This window comes from Symphalangus syndactylus, chromosome 6 (assembly GCF_028878055.3).
Source record: "Symphalangus syndactylus isolate Jambi chromosome 6, NHGRI_mSymSyn1-v2.1_pri, whole genome shotgun sequence".
Lineage (NCBI taxonomy): Eukaryota > Metazoa > Chordata > Mammalia > Primates > Hylobatidae > Symphalangus > Symphalangus syndactylus.
This window is the reverse complement of record NC_072428.2, coordinates 78,818,306-78,840,176: the sequence shown is the minus strand read 5'-3', so window position 1 is coordinate 78,840,176 and position 21,871 is coordinate 78,818,306. Positions and strand designations below refer to the sequence as shown.

General features: G+C 41.0%; 1 protein-coding gene and 1 long non-coding RNA gene across 3 annotated transcripts in view; one reads left to right on the top strand and one right to left on the bottom strand.

Moving 5' to 3' along the window:
* Positions 1–21,871, bottom strand: part of FAT3 (FAT atypical cadherin 3) — a 575,495-nt gene that overhangs the window by 248,222 nt on the left and 305,402 nt on the right. The gene's annotated exons all lie outside the window — the stretch shown is intronic.
* LOC129484762 (uncharacterized) lies at positions 8,037–11,107 on the top strand. 2 transcript variants are annotated; one of them, XR_010121457.1, is made up of 4 exons: positions 8,037–8,330; positions 8,428–9,238; positions 9,420–9,560; positions 10,908–11,107. It is a non-coding gene; the product is annotated as an uncharacterized lncRNA (long non-coding RNA). The 2 variants fall into 2 exon arrangements; XR_008658515.2 differs by having other exon boundaries at positions 8,037–9,238.

Sequence of the window (21,871 nt, the reverse complement as noted above, 5' to 3'; positions counted from 1 at the left end):
GTGGGAAGATGTGGTAAAATAAGCAGAGGAGAAAGTGGTAAAACAATAAATGGTAAAAGACATTTTACGAAGAGTTCCAAGGGTCGAGTCTGCATCAATCTGCTTTAGTTCTTCCATCAATAAAATGAAATCCAAGCTGATAAAGTCCTCTACCCAGATATGCTATACTAACTGGCTAATTAATGAAAGTAACTCACTCTTAAAAATCCAAAGAATGCCATTAATGCTAAGTATTTTTTTACACAGAAACCATTTAAAGTAATTAACAAAACTGCAGTTGTTGTGAATTAGAAAGTAAATTTAAACTTAAGAATCCATTACTGGGATGGCAAAAAAAAGCAGAACTAATGGTGGTCTAAGCCATTGTAGTGGAAAGTTTATGTTGGTGTCTCGCGGTTTGGTTGTGCCATTACATCAAGAAGATGTCTACGTGCAATGAGCAGGTGGCTTGAATTATAAAAACTTCCTACATATTTGTTTTTGAGAATGAAGTGGAAAGTAAAGTAGTAAAGGCATCTATACATTGGAGGCTGATGGACCTTGCCCAGGGCAAGGATTCGCTTGTGAGCCCCTAGGTCACTAGATCAGCACTATGGTAGATTTTAATGGAACAAAGGAAATTAATCAAGTGTTGACTGGCTGTATTCTAGTTGTGACAAAGGGAAAGTCAACAACCAAGCCCCATCTTTATACCACTGAACACTGTATAATTTTGTTTCTATATCCAAGATGACTTGGTAATCAAAGTTCCTAGTAGGAACGTATGTCAAAAAGAGCAGAGCCGATAGTTTGAATCAAATGTGGAGCTGAGCAACCTAGTTCTAGGGGCTCATAACCCCAAAACTCTGTGGGCCTCTGGCAGCAAGATGTGCAAATATTTCAAGTATCTCACAGCCCCATCCCTCTTGTTTCCCTGTGAAATGTGGTGATGGACAAAATGGGATGGGTTTAATGCATCCAGTAGCTTAAGTTTCAGTTACAGTAATTCACTGCATATTTATGAAATGAGGACTAAATGAAAGACGTAACTCTGGACAATGCGAGGTTACAAAGCTAATGAGACATAGATCTGCTCTCAAGAGGCTTCTAAGCAAGCTTCAGAAATAGACCAAAAAAATAAATGCTTGCACCCAGCATAAATGTTTGGTCCATTGAAGGCAATAAAGAAACGTTGAATAGCTGAACACAGGCAGAGAGGGGTGGGTAAGAGCCATATTCAAGGCAAACACACTGGGAAGTTGGAGTCAGAAGAGGGCACTTCTAGCTGGGAGGGCCAGGGAAGGTTTGTGGCGTACCTTAAGGGGAACCAAGCACAAAGAGTCAGGAGTAAGTAGATGGGATGATGAGAAAAGAAATATACAGAAAAACAACAACAGTCATAATGAACAATGATTATTGCTTATTTTACTGAGAGTTTTATGTAATGATTACCCTCTGTCCTGCCAATAAAACCAATTTATAGATGAAGAAACAAATGTAGAGGAATTAAGCAATTTGTCCATGGTCCCAAAGTGATAGGGCCAGTATTCCTGAATTCATTCAATCGGTCATTAATTCATTCAATATTTATTGTCCTCACAATGCCAAAAATTGTTCTAGGTGCTGGAAATACAGAGTGTGTCAAAACTGACCCTGTTGCTGTCCTCCAAGATATTGTGTACTCCTGAGAAGAGACAAGTAACCCATCTCATTCATTCATTCATTCATTCATTCATTCATTCACCTATCCTAGATAGTGATACAGGCCAGAAGGAGAATGCCATATGATAACTAATACATGTTGGGTGAATAGTGTTGAGTGGGAGAGTGACTACTTTAGTAAGAGGGATATGGAAGGCCTGACTGAAGAGGTGTCATATGAACTGAGACCTGAATTACCAGAAAACAATAACCTTTCAGAAACCTGGAAGAGGTCATTATAGACCCATGGGGCTACAAATGCCTTGAGGTAGGAACTTACAGGAGGGAATGAAAGCAGGCCATGGAAGCTGCTACAAGAAGAGAGGAAAAGGAGATGACTTGGTGAGGTCACGCAGGATATTATGGAACTTGAATCTTATTATTTTCAGGAGGAAGTTATTGTTGGGTGATAAATAAGGAACTGATATGATCTGACTTGTTCTTTCAAAAAGATTACTTCTTCATTCTCAGTAAACTATCGCAAGGACAAAAAAACAAACACTGCATGTTCTCACTCATAGGTGGGAATTGAACAATGAGAACTCATGGACACATGGAAGGGGAACATCACACTCCGGGGACTGTTGTGGGGTGGGGGGAGGGGGGAGGGACAGCATTAGGAGATATACCTAATGCTAAATGACGAGTTAATGGGTGCAGCAAAACAACATGGCACATGGATACCTATGTAACAAACCTGCACATTGTGCACATGTACCCTAAAACCTAAAGTATAATAATAAAAAAAAAAGATTACTTTAGCTGCTGTGTGGAACTGGAGCAAAGGAAACAGGAATAAAAGCAGACGGACCTGTTGTGCTTTGCAGTAATCTGGGTGAGACGATGATGGTTGTGCCAGGGTTTCAGCAGTAAATACAGTAGTGGTGGTTGGGTTAGGGACAGGCCAATAGGACTTACTGACAGCTTGGAAGTGAAGAGTAAGAAAAAGAGAGAGATAAATAATGGGTGAGTCACATTTTTTATTTCTATTTTGTTTTATCTTTCGTTGTTGTGCTTTGGTTTTTGGCCTGCATAGCTAGGCAGACGGTAGCACCATTTAGGGAGATGGAAAAGCAGCAAGAAGCAGCAGGTTTTGGTAATGCAGGTAAGAGGACCCAGTAGAGAGAAACCAAGAACTCTGTTATATACATCTTAAGCTGGACAAATCTGTTAGCCATCTGAATGTGTGTGTTCAGAAGAAAACTGGACATACAGGCAAGAGGTCCATTTTGGTGAATCATCCATGTATAGATGCTCCAGATGCTAGTCTCTCTGATTTCCAAACTGTACCCATTCCGGCTGGAACTTACAGAACTGAAAAGAAGTAATGGGAAACCAGATTGAAAGGTGGGTTGGGATTCTGAGGGAAATGTGTAATGAACTAGTTTCTCATCAGTTTATCTCCTGAATGCTGCAGCGGGGTACAATGTAGCTAAAGTCCTTTGAGTGAGTGGATTTTTGCCACTATTTGCAAAGAAAGATAGTTAAGCTAATTTGAAAATATGCTACAGAAAAATAAACAATACCTTATAATGGGGTAATTTAATAATTTGCAAGCAAAATTTAAAACTAAAGATGGAAAAGCTTAGAAATATTTTGGTATTGCTATGGGATTTATGGACAGCTGTGAGAAGTGGCAGGTAATGTGTGTAGAAACGGTTTTTCTAGAACCATGAGAGACCCTGCTTTAGTGACAGCACAAATAATCTATTCCAGTGAAAAACAGGAGAGGATAGTGGATATATTTAAAATTCACTCAAGAATTAATGCTAATTAGGCTCACAGTCCGGCAGCCAAGAAGAGACAATGTAAATTATTAGGATCACAGTAGGAAGAATAACAAGGAACTGGACTTTCCAACTGCAACATATGGAAACAATTAATGTAATGATTTAAGCTCTATTGTGAAACAAACCCCATTGTCTCTTAATACTGCTAGAGCAACCAATTGCTTTAGTAAAGGGAGTTCTGGGTGTCCCCAGAACATTTATATTTCAGTAAATTTTTGGAAGGCAGATATGATTTGGTAGCCTTTACTGAACACTGAAGTATACAGAGCATCTTGGTAGGAAGGTAACTTGCATGGATGATTCAGGCCCCCTGTCTCCAAGGAGCTTATCTATCAGCTTTCAGTAATATTCTGAAACCAGGTGTAGCCATAATTGCTAATACCACAAGGCAGCAGATGTGGGCCAGTGGCATGACAGAAAGTGCCACCAGGACACAGAAGTAGGTTCCACGAATTCTGGCTCGGGCATTCAAATAGGTCTCATGGAGGAGGAACATTTTAATTGGATACCGAAAGACATGCATACATGTGAGCACACACACACACACTTTTGTCAAGCAGAGAAGGAGATTTAATTTTATTTATTTATTTATTTTTTTAGACAGAGTTTTGCTCTGTTGCCTAGGCTGGAGTGCAATGGTGTAATCTCAGCTCACTGCAACCTCTGCCTCCTGGGTTCAAGAGAGTCTCCTGCCTCAGGCTATCAAGCAGCTGAGGTTACAGGCATGTGCCACCATGCCCAGCTAATTTTTGTATTTTTAGTAGAGACAGGGTTTCACCATGTTGGCCAGTCTGGTCTCGAACTCCTGACCTCAGGTGATCCACCCGCCTCGGCTTCCCAAAGTGCTGGGATTATAGGCGTGAGCCACTGTGCCTGTCTGAGAAGGGGATTTTAAAAAGAGTGTGAGCCCAAATGCAGGACAGAAGCGAAGGGAAATGAGGAAGAAGCCAGGGCTGGAAGAGGTGGTAGCACCTTCAGGAAGCGTCTTCCCAGCTTCTATATTTAAAGGGGAAATTATTACAGGGATACACACATACATATACCAAAGAACAGCTATCATTTCCCAGCCTCAGTGCCTTTAGACTCCTTTCCTCCCATTTGCCGGTTTCTGAGGAGCAATTAAAGCAAAGGGAAATATCCATGGGAAGAAGATGGTCTCTGGGGAACTGGGTGTGAGTAGGAGAAGCCTCTTGTTCTTCATCCTAGGCAAGCTACTGATTTCTGAGTTTTCATCAAAGCCTTGTTTGTGGCTCTGAGGAACACAGGACCAGTTTTATTGGAAAATGTGGGCCAGATTTTTCTGTAAATTTACCTCTTCAAAGTGTCTTTGTAAATTCTTAAAAGCAAGTCAGTTTTATGGTCTTAAAAGAACAGTGAAATTAAATATTTTAAAATTATGTTGTTTGAATATCTAACCTTCTTAACTAGCCAGACCAATGTATGTGTATGGCCTGTGGTTTCAATGAGAATGGAGGTCTTTTCCAGATGGATTTGTGTGTCCAGGGGTAGTGCCTTGTGCCCAGTGGATAAAAGTGGGGGTGCTGGCTGCCAAGGCCTGGGAGCAGAGGCTTTGGAGTCAGCCCTGGTTACATCCCATGACTGCAGAGGGGAGTTGTTACTAAACCCTGAGTTTCAATACGTATATAAAAGACATAAAACAATATCTCCTTCCTAGGGTTGCTGAGATGATTACAAGTGAGTCTATGTGTTCCACACTGTCAGCTCTCTGTGGGGCTAGGTATATAAAAGTGAGTCCTTTACCTTCAAAGTGTTTACACCCAGAGGAAAAGATAGACAATGGAAATGAATAGTTTATGCAAGTCATCAAATTGATTTTCATTTCTTTAAGGAAAAGCATCCCCTAGATGTTGTGATGTTAGACACAACATCAAACACTTAGAAGTTTAAGAGCTAGGGAGTAAAATTTTGACAACTATAGCTTTGGCATGGCCTAACGGAGATAAATGGTGACCTGGCGGATTCGCATTCCCTACACAATCTGGGGGAAGAAAATAGACTGGAGGAGGAAAAACCGGAAATCTGGAAGTGTGCAGGGGACTGAAAATTTTGGCAGAGGTGTCTGCTCTCATCATGAATACAATTTCAAAGAATTTATTGTGCACCCTTGACTCAGATTGACTGAGCAAGAATGTAGTAGGGACATGTGGTTTTGCTTTAAGACAAAAAAAAAAAAAAAGTGCCTCAACTCCTATTAGAAGACACAGATGTCCCCATGGAGACTCTGATCTGAAGGAACACATAGTTCCAGAAGGGATTAGAGGAGCCACAAGCCTTTTCTACTCTACACTTGGGAATGATTCACACACCAGGAAAGCATGTTCCATACTGTGCCTGTTCCTGAAGTTGAGTGCATTGACCAAGCCCAAACGGGCCCTCATGGGAAGTAGCCTGTAGCATCAAAGGTGCTTGTTTCCCTGACTCCCTTCAGCCCAGCCGTCTTCACAATTCCACGTTACCTGCACACATTCCTGTCTTCTTCCACTAAACCACAAACTGCCTGAGCGAGGTCTAGGTACACTCAGGCATTTCTCCTCCCAACATCTAGCACGGCAGACTCTTTTGTGAACAGTAGCCATTTGACAATTGGCTGTAAAGTAAAGAAGATGCTGGAACTATAGGAGATGAGCAGGGCTACCAGCCTTACTTTGTTAAGTATATCCACAAACCAAAGGAGGCCAACCCCTTTCCACAACTGAAACCAACATCATGAACTGAGTTGGTTTATACTGAAAACTTCATCCGAAGGAATGCTTACTCCAGAGAGCAAGCTGCATTACTGATGAGGTTAAGGTGCCTAGCATACCTAGCTAACTAGCTATCCATTACTGAATGGTCGTTATTAATATGTTCCTCCTGCTAAACTAAGTGCTATTCATGAAATATTATTTAATCCTCACAATATCCCTTTAAGGTAAGTATTTTCATATTAGCCTCATTTCACAAATGAGGAAGGTGAGACTGAGAGGAGCTATGTAATGATCTCCAGAACTAGCAAGGGGTGATCTTGGGCTCAGTCTTAGGGATGATGGTGTCTGGCACCAGCTCATGAGAACCAATTGTGCTTTCATCTTTCTCAATTCCATGTTCAATGACTTCACTTTGGTAGCTTGAAATTGGCTGCAATGGGAGTATTTACACCACAAAAATCAGCAAGCATTACTAATCAGGGCTTTTTTGTTGTTGAAGAGCCAATTGTTGTCAGTATGTCCACTTCCTAGGGCTGTCTGATTCCAAAGACTGTGCTAAGGAACCACTACTCCCTGTGTACTTTGAAAAATAATAGCACATGAACTCAGCAATAGCTGAATGTTGAAATGAGAAGGACAGTGCGTATTAATGAGTGCAAACAGGAGGATAGGTATGTGGGGAGGCTGCGAATATTAAGATTTGTCAAGAATCCCCAGCATACAGGGAACAAATACAATATCTGGAAGACTCGTGTCATCAGAAAGTTAAGATCTTGTAAAGCAGAAGGAATAATAGTTCATCAATCTCCACCACAGGCTAGAACAAATAACCCTCAAGAGCAGCCAGTGTCTCCTCTCTTGTTCCTGGAAGGAACAGACACCAGCATTCTGGTAGAGTGCAAGGTATACATCCAATCATAATGGCAAAAAAAAAATGGCATTTCAATCAGCTCCTATAGACCTGTTCATCAGTTCTCTAATGTTTTATAACTCTTAGGTAGTCAGGTGAAACTTTTCTTCCATATACAAAGGTAAGCACCCAGCAGTCTCCTTGGGTATGACTTCAATTATTTCCTACAGAAATAAAGTGAAAAGGAGAAAGAAAATGGAGAGAAAGAGAAAGAAGGTGCATATATATATATGTACAAAGTGGGTGTTAAACGCTCGCTGAAAGAATAAAAGATAATGAAGAAAGGAGGATTCACTTATGATTTCACTTTGATCTCTCACCATCTAATATCTAGATCGCTGACATAAGAATGTACCTAAGGCAGACCCATCTGGCTTTAAATTAGGATGGAAGGCCCAGTTTCATTTTTCTGACATCCCGGACCTAATAGACATCTACAGAACTCTCCACCCCAAGTCAACAGAATATACATTTTTTTCAGCACCACACCACACCTATTCCAAAATTGACCACATAGTTGGAAGTAAAGCTCTCCTCAGCAAATGTAAAAGAACAGAAATTATAACAAACTGTCTCTCAGACCACAGTGCAATCAAACTAGAACACAGGATTAAGAAACTCACTCAAAATCGCTCAACTACATGGAAACTGAACAACCTGCTCCTGAATGACTATTGGGTACATAATGAAATGACGGCAGAAATAAAGATGTTCTTTGAAACCAACGAGAACAAAGACACAACATACCAGAATCTCTGGCACACATTCAAAGCAATGTGTAGAGGGAAATTTATAGCACTAAATGCCCACAAGAAAAAGTAGGAAAGATCCATGGCGATGTGTGTAGCCCATTGTGATGAGGGTCTGGCTAACAAAGCGCTGAGCTGCAATCAAAACTCCTGCTATGCAACTTTGGGGAGAATCTTTCCAAATCATGAGTGATGGACATCCAGAGCAGGGACCCACTGGCAACATGATAAGGAGACAAGTCCTCAACAGCAGCTAAAAGGAAAAGGGAGTGAAGGAAGAAAATAACCAATTTCAGGAGAGGTCTAGAGCTCTGCCTTCACCTTGGCAATAGCTTTTTCCCTCACTCAGGCCAGAATTACAAGGGATGGCTGGGATATAGTTGCAAATAAAGTGCAAGCAATTCTTTAAATCATAAAACCCTAAGACAAGCATCAAATGCTGATTTGTATGGTGCTCTCTAGAGTCCTGCTTGCGATAAAACGCTATCCTAAGGTATCTACAGTTGTAAACTTCCATTTTAAGATTCATAACTCTACACAAGTTTAATGGAAATCAATAGATCCAGGAATCCTATATTCTTCATAATTAGGAGAAATGCCAGTCTTCATCACAATCCAGGGTGAGATCTGTTTCATCACGTGCCCCGACACTTTTCCACACACTGAATATGAGAGACAAATATCACCATTTATGCCTCACTGGGCAGGTGCATTTTGCAGCTAAATTATAAAGATAAATGGAGCGGGTGGGACTCAGAACAGGGCTGTAGAAACAAGAGATGAAAACAGAAGGGAGAGCAGAAGGAGAGGGGAGTCAGTGTTCAGTTCTGGAGGAAGTAATCCAGAGATACTTTGCAGCATTCCGGTGTGATCCATACTTGTTTCTGGACAGCTTCTGACTGTAGTGTCTTCATAGGCCTTATTTAAATGTGGCTCTTCATGCCTGGCACCAGTCCAAGGCAACGAGCATGGCCATCACAATTGTTTGTTGAATCCTGGTTCTGGGACACAATTTTATAGATGGTCCATGTCTTGGGCTCAGATTCTCCAGGAAGCAAACTGAGGTGGAGATGAGCATGTAGCTTAATGTGTCAACAGCTGTGGGGCTGTAAAGGGAGTAGGATTGGGCAGAGGGAGAAAATGAATGACAAAAGGCATTAGTGGATCCAGGAGGAGCTCTGGAGCTGGGAAGGTACTGCAGTGTTGTTCTGCTCTGAGGGAGGCAGGCCAGGCATTTAGATACTCACGGATGTGGACCTAACCCTGGAGAGGGCAAGGGGGCTCTCTTCACCTGAAGGCTATTCCTAGAATCAGCTGAGAGTCATCAACTGCCAACACTTCCAGAAGCAGGAGGAACTGGTGACTTAGTCCTGGAGGGGCCTGCACAGCACACCCCCAAAGGTAAGAGTGGTCAAAGGTGCACTTATATGCAAAACTATTAAAGCACTTCCTCTGATTTTCAGTTGGGTCAATGACTATAGTTTTTCTTCAAGTAATCATCTTCATATACATTCTTTGTAGAAAGCCTCATTCCTCCTAACTAAAACATGGCAATGCAATTCATCTGCTCTTTTCATCCCAGAAAGAACTCTGCCATCTTCCCTACCCTACCTACCACTACTGGCATAGGAATGGAGCATGAGAGACCAAATCTCCAGAAGGAAGAGAAAAAGACCTTCTGCCTCCAATGTCTTCGTTCCTTGACCACTGTCCTCATGGCCAGGTGAATTCCTACTGAAATCCTCTTTCTGGCTCTTCTATCCCTAACAGATGAAATCAACCTACTGAAATCCAGGTCTACTAGTGAAATAAAACTAGGCATATTTTTTCACTGGATGAACATACAGCATGAAGACAGGCACATATTCTGCTTGATAATTTCCTGTTCTGTACTTTTAACATTTATTTTAAAGCCCTGCTTATCCTGGAGCAATCTATTTCTCCAACCAAATATGAAGCAAATGTCTACTGTTTCCTGTGTTCCTTGTTTAGAGGGTCAGAGGTATTAAGATCCAGAAACATGATTGAGGAAATTCCGTTTAACTGATAGGCTATTGGTTGCAAAACTGTAAGCTCGTTGGAAGTAGGAAATGTATCTTACTGGACTTGACATCTTCCAGAGCCCCTGGTAGAAGCTACTGTTCAGTTGAGCCCTCAGTGCTATTGGGCTAAAAAACGTTATAAGAATTCTGACCTGTTTCCTAGATGAAGAAGAGTTCAGAATGTCCTTGAAATATTTAACTTCTTCAGAAAAGTGCATGCTGTATCAGTTTAAAATATTATGTAATATTGATGTAGAGTTTTTCCAATTATGACTAGGCTCTTCATCCTAGCTTTCAAAGACTCAATCCAGTGTCCACAATTCACCTTGTTCATCTAATTTTGAGCAATTATATTATTTGGAGTCCATTCCTCAAATGTTCTGTTGTCCATAACATCCTCCTGTATATGAATCCTACCTAAACTATATGTTCTTTTAAAATAAGGATCAAATTTTTATTTATTCATCTTTATATATCTTTTTTCTAAGTTGCTCAATGTGTGGAGAGTTTCTGAGAGAGATTAAAGCAAATCCTTCATACTAAAAAAGAGCAAAACAGAAAGATAATTAAAGTATTTGGATCAAAGAAAAGGGGATATTGAAAAAATGCCAAATGGAGGGCTCAACATTATTGACTCAGTTTCAATCTTGGGTCTGAGTATCCTAAAAGCCAATGGGTAAAAGAAAATAGGAATTGTCCTAGTTCTTATTAGAAAGACGCAAGCAGAACAGGTCTAACAAAGCTATGCCTAGTATGATTTTCACAAGGGATTCTGTAATGAGGGATGAAATTAGCATTTCACAGAAAATACATTTAGAAATTGTGTATGTTGTTTCCTACACAGTCCTTCCAAAAATGGTGATGGTCATGTCCTTTTATCACGAATGTACTGCAAACTAACAGCTGCTAGAGAAATGTTATCAGTGTTGACAACTCTGGGTGCTCATCCGTATTTAAGCAAAATGTTCCTTTTTTGGGAATACCCTTCTCCAGTACCTTCATGACTTGAAACTTATCTACTCTTCCAGGCTCAGCTCAAAACTCAAACCTGACCTCCATGAAGACTTCCTTCCTCATGTTGATTTTCTTACTCTGCATTAACGTGAGAGTTCTACATACGGAACTTAGTATTTTTGTTTAAACATTGTTTTAGAGTTGTTCAGTAAGTATGCCTTTCCCTTCAACTAGCTGGCATGAAACATTAAAGATGGCTGCAATTTCTTTTGTACTTCTCTCATGGAGAAGAAGAGTCTAATTATCCTCCCATTGAATCTGGGCTGGCCTTGGTGACTTGCTTGACCAATAGAATATGGTAGAAGTAATGTCATGGCAATTCAGGCTTATCTTCTCAGACAACTAGCACATTATGTCTGGACTTCTTACAACCCTGATGTGCCATGTTGTAGAAATTCTAAGCCATGAGAAAAGGCCACATGCAGGTACTTTGGTCAATAGTCACAACTGAGCCTAGCCTTCCATCCATCTGTTTTATGAACTAGGCCTATGCTGAAGCTGTCCTGGACTCTCTAGATCAGTCCATCGACCAGCTGACCACCACCAAGTGACCCCCATCAATGCCATCCAGAACTAAAGAATTCTCATCCGATTCTGCCTGAATTCCTATAGAATCTTGAAATCTAATGAAATGTTGGTTGTTATAAGACATTAAATCTTGGGATTAGTTGTTATGTAACAATTGATAGCAAATCAGTCATAAGCATCCAGAGGCTATTTGCTGAAGCGATCAGATAAATGAAGTAGAATACATGATGTAAATCTAAATCATATATTTTACTTCATTTACCCATTCACTTCAACAAAGAGCTGTGGAATACCCACCATGTACAAGGCAATGTTGTGGGAACTGGAGATAAAATGAAATGAATGAGACAAATATCTCTGACACACTAGTAGGGGAGACAAAGAATGAACATGAAAACAAATAATGTTATTAAATACTTTTGTAATATCTAAATTGCCAGCGATAGCACTAACTATAGAAAGTAGTGACTAATGAAGGCTGCATTTCTATGCACACACAACACAGCTAAATGTGTCATTCCCAATTTTACCTAAAAAAAAAAAAGCAAACAAAGAAACTTAACTGAATCCAAGCATTTAATAGACTAAGTTACTAATAGGACAAGTCAGATAAGCCAGAGAGGTTTATAAACAACACATTTCTAGTACAATGGGTATAGTGAAAAGATGTTTACCTGTTTTTTTCTGAAAAGCGGTGTCTTCTTTGCCTTTGGAGTCCTAAAACTTTTATTAGGAAAAAAGGGGGCAAACCCCCAGCTTTTCAGAAATGTAGGTTATTCCCTAACCAGCATAGAATGTATTGCTCCATAAAATGTCAACATCAAAACAGTATAGAAAAAATAATTACAGACAGTGTTAGTGTTGTAAGCTGATAAGGACCAGATGGTCTTTTGTATTTATGGTTTTCCTTGTGCATACAAATGCTTTGGGGATCTAATTAGCCTTCTACAAAACTCAAACTGGGTAATTACTATCATTATCCCCTTTTCAAATAAATCTGAAGTCTAAACTGCAATTATGTTTTTTATCTTACATTTGGTATTCGCACATTTTAAGAATTGTTCTTTGCCATCTACTCAGAAAACTTCTTAACATGGACTGAAGTAAATAAAGCGCAGGAAGATTATTAAAAAACACTTTTTGGAAAAAATGGCTCACTCTGTTAGAGGAAAGTGCTGACAGCCATGGAAGCAAGTACTTCCTCAACAAGTCCTGCCTCTGTCACATTTTCACTCCAATCAAGAAGAAAGTCCCTCTTCCCCGAGACTTTATATTTCCAGTTATGCTTTGCACAGCAAAAGAGAGGAATCACTACATGGAGACATAACCAGTCACACATGTTAGAGAAAGGATTCTCTGCGAGATGCGATGTGGCAGCCGCTTCAATTAGCTTCTGACTCTGCCCCCAAAGTGCAATACCTGGGCCGGCAATGAGCTATGAAAAGGCAGCAGTGAGCATAACAAGCCTGGTATGTCATCTTTATGGGTTTTTTGGCCTCGGGACAGTCAAGTCACATGGTAACATCTCTGTATTGCAAAGCGAAGGGGACGTAATCACATGTGCCCGTGAACTCATAATAGAAAATTCATAAAAGTCTATCTCCAGTGAGAAGTATGTGAAAAGGGATGTTAGGAAGTGAACATTTTATTTTAGGCACAAGGCCAAGGATCATAGTTATCGGGGGGGCGGGGTGGTATGTGTGTCTTCCTTGATAGAACAAAACATAGACAGTGACAGGTATCAGAAACTACTTCTTCCTCAGCATCGCCCAGTGAGGAAGTCAGGAATATTCAGGATGTTGGCTTGACATCTCAAAATTTAGCATTATGATTACTGATCCAGGAGTCAAAATCCAAAAATAATTGATAGAGGGAAACCTCAGACCTGCAACTCATGAAAATAATTGATAGAGAGAAAAAGTCATGACCTGCAACTGAGCAGGGTACTTGGCACTGGGGAGGCACTTTTACTAAAAAGAGATGCTATATGTCAATGCAGGCTTCAGAGGCACCCCCACCCCTGGGCTGCCTGACAAAAGGATGGTTCTGGGGCTGCCACCTTGGCCCCTGGCCCTGAAGACTGCCCTGGGCTGCCCTGGTAGGCAGCAGCAGAGGCACCCAGGCATTGACAAGGATGGCTGCAAGGTCAGCACTTTATTCTCCCTGATATGATGACAGTAACCTTTGCAATGCACTGAAAAGAATCTAGAAGGCATGTAGCCATTCTTTTATCCATTCAACAAATATTTACTAGGCATCTACTTAGTGTGATAAATCACATGAGGCAATTTGTGCAAGTTCAGATGTCAACAAAACATTGGCCTTGGAAATATTGTCAAGTTCCAATCATAAAAGTCCCCTACCCAATACTGTACGAGAACAAAAGTGCTTAGATGGCTTGGTGTGTTTGCGCACAAACAGTGGTAAAGTTTTTGCATCTTAGGCTTCTGTGCGAGCCTGGGGTGTTTACGGGCAGTGATCACAGTTGGGGAATTCATAATGCCAGGGACTGTCTTCATCTATCTCTGAGTCTATATATCTCCTTGTAATAGCACCTTAATATTTGTACAGTCATTTTTATAGTTTACAGTGTATCTTTACCCTCATCATCCTTCTTGTTGGAAGCATAATAAGTGATCTTATCCCAATTTTACAGATGGACAAGATGGATGGGAGACATTAAGGGACTTTCCCAAAGCTACGCAGCAGTAAGAATCCTAAGCAGGACTCACATGCAGGTTTTCTCACTACATGAAAAACCTACAAACTTTCTGGACACTGCACTGGCTGATGAGGGTTTTTCCTGAAGCCTCTGAGCAGAAGTTGGGTGCCAGGGCAGCTCACTGCAGGGCTGTCTAGGCAGCTTGTTTAGCTGACTTAGGCTGCTTGGCATCTCAAATGCCCCTTTGCTTCTGAGAGTGCAGGTCCAAAGCTTCTGAGAGTGCAGGGGAAATTTGAATTAGGGCAGGACCACAGTATCTGCATTAACTTGCAACCTGATGTAATAGAAAGAGCAAAGATTTTCAGTTAGTAGGTTCAGGTTCAAGGCTCAGCTTGGTCCACATGAGCTCCATGAAGTAATTTAATCTCTTTGGGATTTGGCTTCCTTATAGGAAATTATGTCTGTGTTGTGTAGCAATTGAAAGCAAAACATAAGCATCCTGAGGCTGAAATAATGTATTCTGCTTCATTTATTCATTTATATTACTTCACAGGGTCACTAGGAGAATTGAATGAGATGGCATGGACAAAGCCCAGGTACAGTGCATGGCAGAGTAACGGTTAGCTCTCTTCCATTCTCTGTCAGACTCTTCTGTGGGTTTTGTTTTACTCTACAAATGAGAGAAGGATATGCTTAAGAGTTCCCATCATGGGAATGCCCCAGCACTCTAGGCATCTAGACAAAGCCTTTTTGCTGGCTAAATGTCAGCAAGGCAGCTGGAGGGAAGTGCCAGTCATGACATAGTCTGCTGTCTCCCAGTAAGTAAAGGGTAAGAAGCCCTGTCTCAATGCTCTCTAGAAATGCTCAGCCAATCCTCAAATGGGCAGTAATGCATCATTATCTGCCTTGTTTAATGATGGAAATTAAAGGCAAAAACAATAGCAACCATGTCTGCATTTTCATAAGCATTTCTTGCTGATTTAAATATAGTCTGTGAATTCTCTGGTCAGGATGAAATCCAAAATACCTTCCATATCCACTTAGCAGAATGGGCTTCCTGCCAGTCAAATGGTTGTGTGGGGCCCAGAAAATAATTGAGATGACAGTCCAGTTTTGCACTGGAGGTTAAAATATCAAATTGTATCAGTTCTATGTCCTGATGCTGATTCACCCTGCCAGCTTGCTGGGCTCTGTGGATGACAACTAAAGCAGTGAACTGGCCATGTTCCCACACGAGGGCATCTCTGAGTTATGGCACTGGAGAACCCAAAGGCAATCACAGCACAGGGTGAAGATGGGAAAAGAGGATGAGGCTTAAAGCCCAGGCAGATCTGGCAGAAACTTTTCCTCCACCAGCATCCATTGCTGGCTTGGATCAGTTCCTCAGGTTCTGAAAGGCAGAACACAAAGGAAGATCCACAGCCCCCCTTTTCAGATACATGCATCTCATGACCTGCCACAGCTGTTCCCATTTGGAAGAATGGACATGTGGTCCAGGTTGGATTAATGGCTTTCATGAAAATTCAGACTTCCTCAAATGGCTTCTACAAGTGTGCACTGTGCCTCCCTTCAACCTCATGTTGCAGAGATCTCAACATTCCAGTAGCATTTGGTATTGGTAAATACTTTTTCAGCTATTAAGAACCATTGTTCTTGTTTGCTTGAGTTTTACAGTTATAGCAATGAACTTTGTTTCTAAACTTAACATAAATGATAAAGTGACAAAATGATTATAGCATGTTTGCAGGGGGTACCCCCAAAAGACACATCTATTCTAGCCCTTGGAATATGTGAATGTGACCCTATTTGGAAAAAGGATCTTTGTAGATATAATTAGGTTAAAGACTTCAAGACGAGATCATCCTAGATTACCTGGGTAGACCCTAAATCCAATGACAGATACCTTATAAGAGAAAGGCAGAGGGGGATTTGGAACATGGAGAGGAAGGCAATGTGAAAGCAGAGGCCGAGATTGGAGTGACGCAGCCTCAAGCCAAGGAATACCTGGAGCCACTGGAAGCTGGAGGAAGCAGGGGAGGATGATTCCCTAGAGCCTTCAGAGAGGGCATGGCCTTGTGGAAACCTTGATTTCAGACTTCTGGCATCCAGGACTGTGAGAGAATAAATGCCTGATGTTTTAAGCCATCAAGTTTCTGGTAACTTGTCATATTGGCCCTAGGAAACTAAAAAGCTATTACAGTATGTTTATAATTATGCAAATGTTTAGCATATATGTTAAACAAATATATAAATACATATTATGTATCTGGGCAGAGAGAGAGAAATTGAGAGAGAATGCATAGTATATGGTGAACACTTTTTGTGTGTGGTAGGGGACAGGGTCTCTCTCTGTCATCCATGCTGGAGTGCAGTGGTACAATCTTGGCTCACTGCAGCCTTGATCCCTGGGCTTAAGGGATCCTCCCACCTCAGCCTCCCAAGTAGCTGGGACTACAGGTGCATGCTATCATGCCTGGCTAATTTTGTATGTTTTGTTGAGACAAGGTTTCACCATGTTGCCCTGGCTGGTCTCAAACTCCTGAACTCAAATAATCCACCTCCCAAAGTGCTGGAATTGCAGGTGTGAGCCACCATGCCCAGACCAGAACACTATTTTTCTATCACATAGTATCTAAATTCCTTCATCATCCTAGGTTGAATGATAGACAGGAAGCCACATTCACATTCACCACCTGCGCCTAATGTTGGGGAAAGAAACAGTGACACAACACTGGGGCCCATAAAATGGGAACTGAGAAAGAAAACAATACAGGGCTACCTTTTACTCAAAATGATTCATTAAATACTCCATACAGTTGGCCTACCTGAAAGAGTTCATAATAACTGCATTCATAAAATAAGTATTAAAATGTGAAAGTGCAGTGTGCTCAATATTTAAAGGACTATCTGGCATGAAACTTACAGCAATGATTCATATAAACTATTTTATGACTCTGTGTCCTTATTTATATGTATATGCATTTACACTAAAACTTTCTCATGTTTCTAACCTGTTCTATTAAGAACAATAAAATAATAGTCATAATGGCAGTAATTAATAATTACTGAGCACTTAGGACTCAGGCACCAGGCTAAACTGTTTATGTGCATTATTTCATTTAACAAATCCATATAGAGTGCCTCTGAGGAACGTATTATCGTATCTGTTTTTAGATTTAAAAGCAAACATCATGTTCAGCAGGATGAGGTACCTCACCCTGGCTGGTGATTCTCACAGTTGGCAGGAGTGAGAGGCTCCTGTCCCGCAGCTGCTGGGCCCAAAAGCTCCTGACTCCAAGCAGTATACAGCAGGCTTGAGGGCAGGGAGAACCTAAAATCTGTTCTGAGATTCTCTTGTGTCTTCAGAATCAGTTAGAGGACCCTGATGTAGCCTCTCTAAACTCCCTGTTGCAATATATTTAAAGAAAGAAAAGGGCAAAAAAAAAATCAGAATACTAAAATGAAGACTGACAGGAACTGAAAGGTATTAAAATGATAAGTAGGGTCTGGCCAGGGACAGTAGGGGAAATCGATGTTCTGAGGAGGAACGATATGGAGGTGGCATGTATAAGCCATTAGGGAACCTGGCCTGGCATTGTCCATGGACGTCGCTGACATCAAACTCATGAACCAATGTAGCTCCAGCCCTTTCCTGTAAGGTGATTATATAAATTATATTTCCACTGCAGAAAATGCACTTGTAAAGTGGCTAAGTGTGACTACAACCCAGATAGCCCATAATGCTAAGTGGTGATTCTCAACAACAGTCTACCTATAAATAAACACTGCCACTGACTAGTAAAGGATGAAAATCACAATACGATGAATAGAACCAGCAGGCCCCTCAAATGCATCCTCCTCACTGGCTGAGTAGACTCACACAACTCAGGCATTTCTGTTGTAGAATCATTTCTATGCTCAGGTATCTTTTCAAGTACCATGCTCAGACATTAAATGGTTCCCAGTAAAGTGGGCAGGCCAGGTAAGTTAGGGACCTCAGAGAGAGATGGGGCATGGGCAAGGAGAGAAAGAGAGAATGAGAGAGAGAGAAAGAGAGAAGTGATCTTGATTTTTTTCACAACCACATTGCAGTACTGTTTGTAAAGAACTACAGGACTCTGTGATGCTCCCTGAACTATGGAGAGAGGCACCCAGCTCTCGAGTGTGCATGGTCCTCATAGTATAATTTATTAGACTTAGAAAAATAAGTTGCTCCCCAACATAAAAAAAGATGGCAGACCGCATTAAAGGTAGTTTCTGTGGACTCTTGCTTTAGAGTGGCAGATACTAATGATGAAGCCCTGGAGATCCTAAGAAGGCGTTACACTCATTAATCTCCCATCCATCAGGCAGGTACTGATTCAAATGGGAAGGGCTAGATGGTTGATTCCTGACCAAGAGAAGATTTGGTCTGGAAGTCAGCCTGGCTTACTTCATTTGTGTCTGTGCCTCTAGCTATTAGCATTAATATACTCACAATGTTATAATAACAAATTAATGCATTAACCTAGAGAAATGTGGGTAAATGGGAGAATAAAATGGGCTGATTATGCTTGTAGGCATGGAATCTGAATTTTCTTAGTCAGACATGGCTTATATCAGACTAGTAGGGGCTCCAAGAGGTTAATAATCAATCAGTGAATAAGCACTCTTATAGTCTGAAACATGACTAATATCACTACCAGACCAGTCATCACTGGGTTCCTTTAAAAACACTGACATTTCACAAGAAGGGATTAACAGGTATTGGAAATCAAGTATGCTCAGCACAATTGGCCAAGTTTCATGTACTCCTTCACGTGCACAACCCAGGATAGCAAAATTTACATCGGAATGCCTTCATAACTTCTGAAAATTATTGGTGCTGACATTTCCTATGAGACGTGCTTCAAGTGCCCAATTCAATTGTAAAATTCGGTGGGTCCAGATGTGTAGAAAAAAGTAGGGGAACCACATTTCAGAACTTGTATTCATTTAGATTTAAATACAACTCCAAGCAATGCTTTCCCCATTTATGAAATCTGGGCTCCAAAAGTCCAAATTCACAATACAGCTTATTTTAATTCACTTACAGGTAAATAAAGAATAAGAGAGATGCTATAAAAATTGACAATCACAGTGGAAAACACTGGAGCTCTTAGCTAAGGCAAGCTCATGTGGAAACAAGAGTAAAGAATGCCCAAGACAGAAATGTCCTAAAAGGCCTCTGACTGCTTTACTGCATTTGGTTCAAGATCATGTTCAACAGATTATGAAAAGACGTATGAGTTCAGGGTTATGTACATACTTGCATATCCATGCTTGTCTGCTCTCCACATTACTTAATGTAGCTTAAATTTAATATGCAAATGGTCATCCTATCACCCAGTCCAATGAGTACCTCTCAACCTTTCTGAAGGGCATTTGACAGAGTTCTATTTATTGAAGGTAAAGCCAATAAAATGCATATAGTGACATTCGGACTTCCACATGACTGTGATCCATCCCAGAGTACGCACCAAACATAACATGAAGTACATGGACCTCCCAAACCTCAAGAGTATCTGTCACCTGAAGGAGGGATGTGCAGTATATTAAGGTAAAAAACGCAATATCCAAACAGCATGCGGCTTTTGCTGAGATTCTAATTTATTTCCAGGAACTCCATATGCCTGACGTGCTGGTTCATTTATTTTGAAAACCAAAGCCTCATGTATAATAAGGGATGTCATTATTTAGAATATGATAGAGTCAGAATCATTTACATAGTATGTAGGATACATATTCAAAAGCTCAGCAAGGAAAGATAAACCCCATTATTCATAGTTACCTTGCTCTTATTTCCTTGGGAGATCTTCATAACCACACAGAGGCATAGACTCATGAAGTTACTACAGTTCTTAACGTATGTTCCTGTCAGCCTGTAGGTTAGTTGACTACTTAGTGGAAATGAAAGGTGCATTGCTATTTGCCAAGCCCTTCTCTGAGAAAGGCATTTGTGACTTCAGTGCCATTAATGACAGAGAGATTCTGCAGTTATTACCATTCTTTAGAATGATTCATTGCAAAAGTGAGAATTTAATCTTTTCAACAAGCTGGAGGCAGTTTACATTGTCTTTACTTTGTTACTGAAACAAATGGTGCAAAAATGAAAATCATCCTTCCTGACCCCCTCTTAGCCATTCTCTCTTCTGAGCCATCCTCTCTTCTAAGATAACAGGACAATAGGGCTAGACACCTGTAAATTACATCTGGGGCACTAAGAAGAAAGAGTATGCAAGAAGTCTTGTGCTTCCTCTCTAACCAATACTCAATGGGGCAGTGGGTTTCCAGTCATTCCTTCTCTCACTTACACTAATTCTCAACAGGCTACCAGCTTTGTGAGAGAGGAAATGTCTTTTCCATTTTGTGTATCTTTGTATTTCTCTTGTCATTTTGATCCTGACTGACTCTCCAAGCCTAATGCCTGGCACTGAATATTTGTTCAGTAAAGGTCTGCTGTTGTTGAATGACCGATTCTTTGAATGCTCACAGAAACGGGCAAGTTGGAGGAGGATGAAGGAACCACTCACAGCTGCATCTGCAGTGATGGCCAGAGGTCCAAGTAGAGAGGCTATGTAAGACCAGCACTGATGTCATGGGTGATATTGACATTTGTAGCCAAGATAACTTAATTTTGCTTCGGATGTGTCATTAAGTTATTTGAAAAATGAAACAGCTGAGGCTAACAATGAAAAGAACACAGCTGGATTGTCATGTTTCCTTTGACAGAAACAGGCTTCCTGGGCAATACAGTCTACACTACTTGCCTAAACAAAAGAGAGAGTTCTGAAGCCTGAAGCCCAGTGAAAGCAGAGTCTTCAGTAAATTCCAAACTGTGCTACTCAATAAAAAGCCCAATAGCTGTCATGAATCTTGCTGACTTTACTTTTTTATCACAGATTGATTTCTTCTTTATTGTTGGATCTTTGTTTCTCACTGACTAAAAATGATTTTTAAGAGCTACTGAAACTCACTGCCCAACAATTAAGATGATCTAATTTGTCTAAATTCTACCACATGTGTCCCTGACCCAGTAAGTCCTTTAAGAAGATGTAACTGAAAGGAATGTAATTTCTGAAGAATTCTGACTGGAATATGGATTAAAGATAAGGTAATGACAAGTCTCTGATTTATAGAAAGAAGAGTCCCTAGTATAACTTAGCCTTAGCTTTTCTTTTTTCCTGCCCAATCACATATCATGGCCAAAGTCAAAGGAAATCTCTGAATCTTTTAATAATAGAGGATCTGCGGGGTGCAGTGGGAGGCAGGGTGGGTGGGTCACTTGAGGTCAGGAGTTTGAGACCAGCCTGGCCAACATGGTAAAACTCCATCTCTATTAAAAATACCAAAATAGGCGGGGCGCGGTGGCTCACGCTTGTAATCCCAGCACTTTGGGAGGCCGAGGTGGGCGGATCACGAGGTCAGGAGATTGAGACCACGGTGAAACCCCGTCTCTACTAAAAATACAAAAAATTAGCCGGGCGTGGTGGCGGGCACCTGTAGTCCCAGCTACTCGGAGAGGCTGAGGCAGGAGAACGGTGTGAACCCAGGAGGCGGAGCTTGCAGTGAGCCGAGATTGCGCCACTGCACTCCAGCCTGGGCGACAGAGCGAGACTCCGTCTCAAAAAAAAAAAAAAAAAAAAAAAAAAAAAAATAGCCAGGCGTGGTGGCACCCACCTGTAGTCCCAGTTACTTGGGAGGCTGAGGTGGGCGGATTGCTTGAGCCTGGGTGGCAGAAGTTGCAGTGAGCCAAGATGGCACCACTGC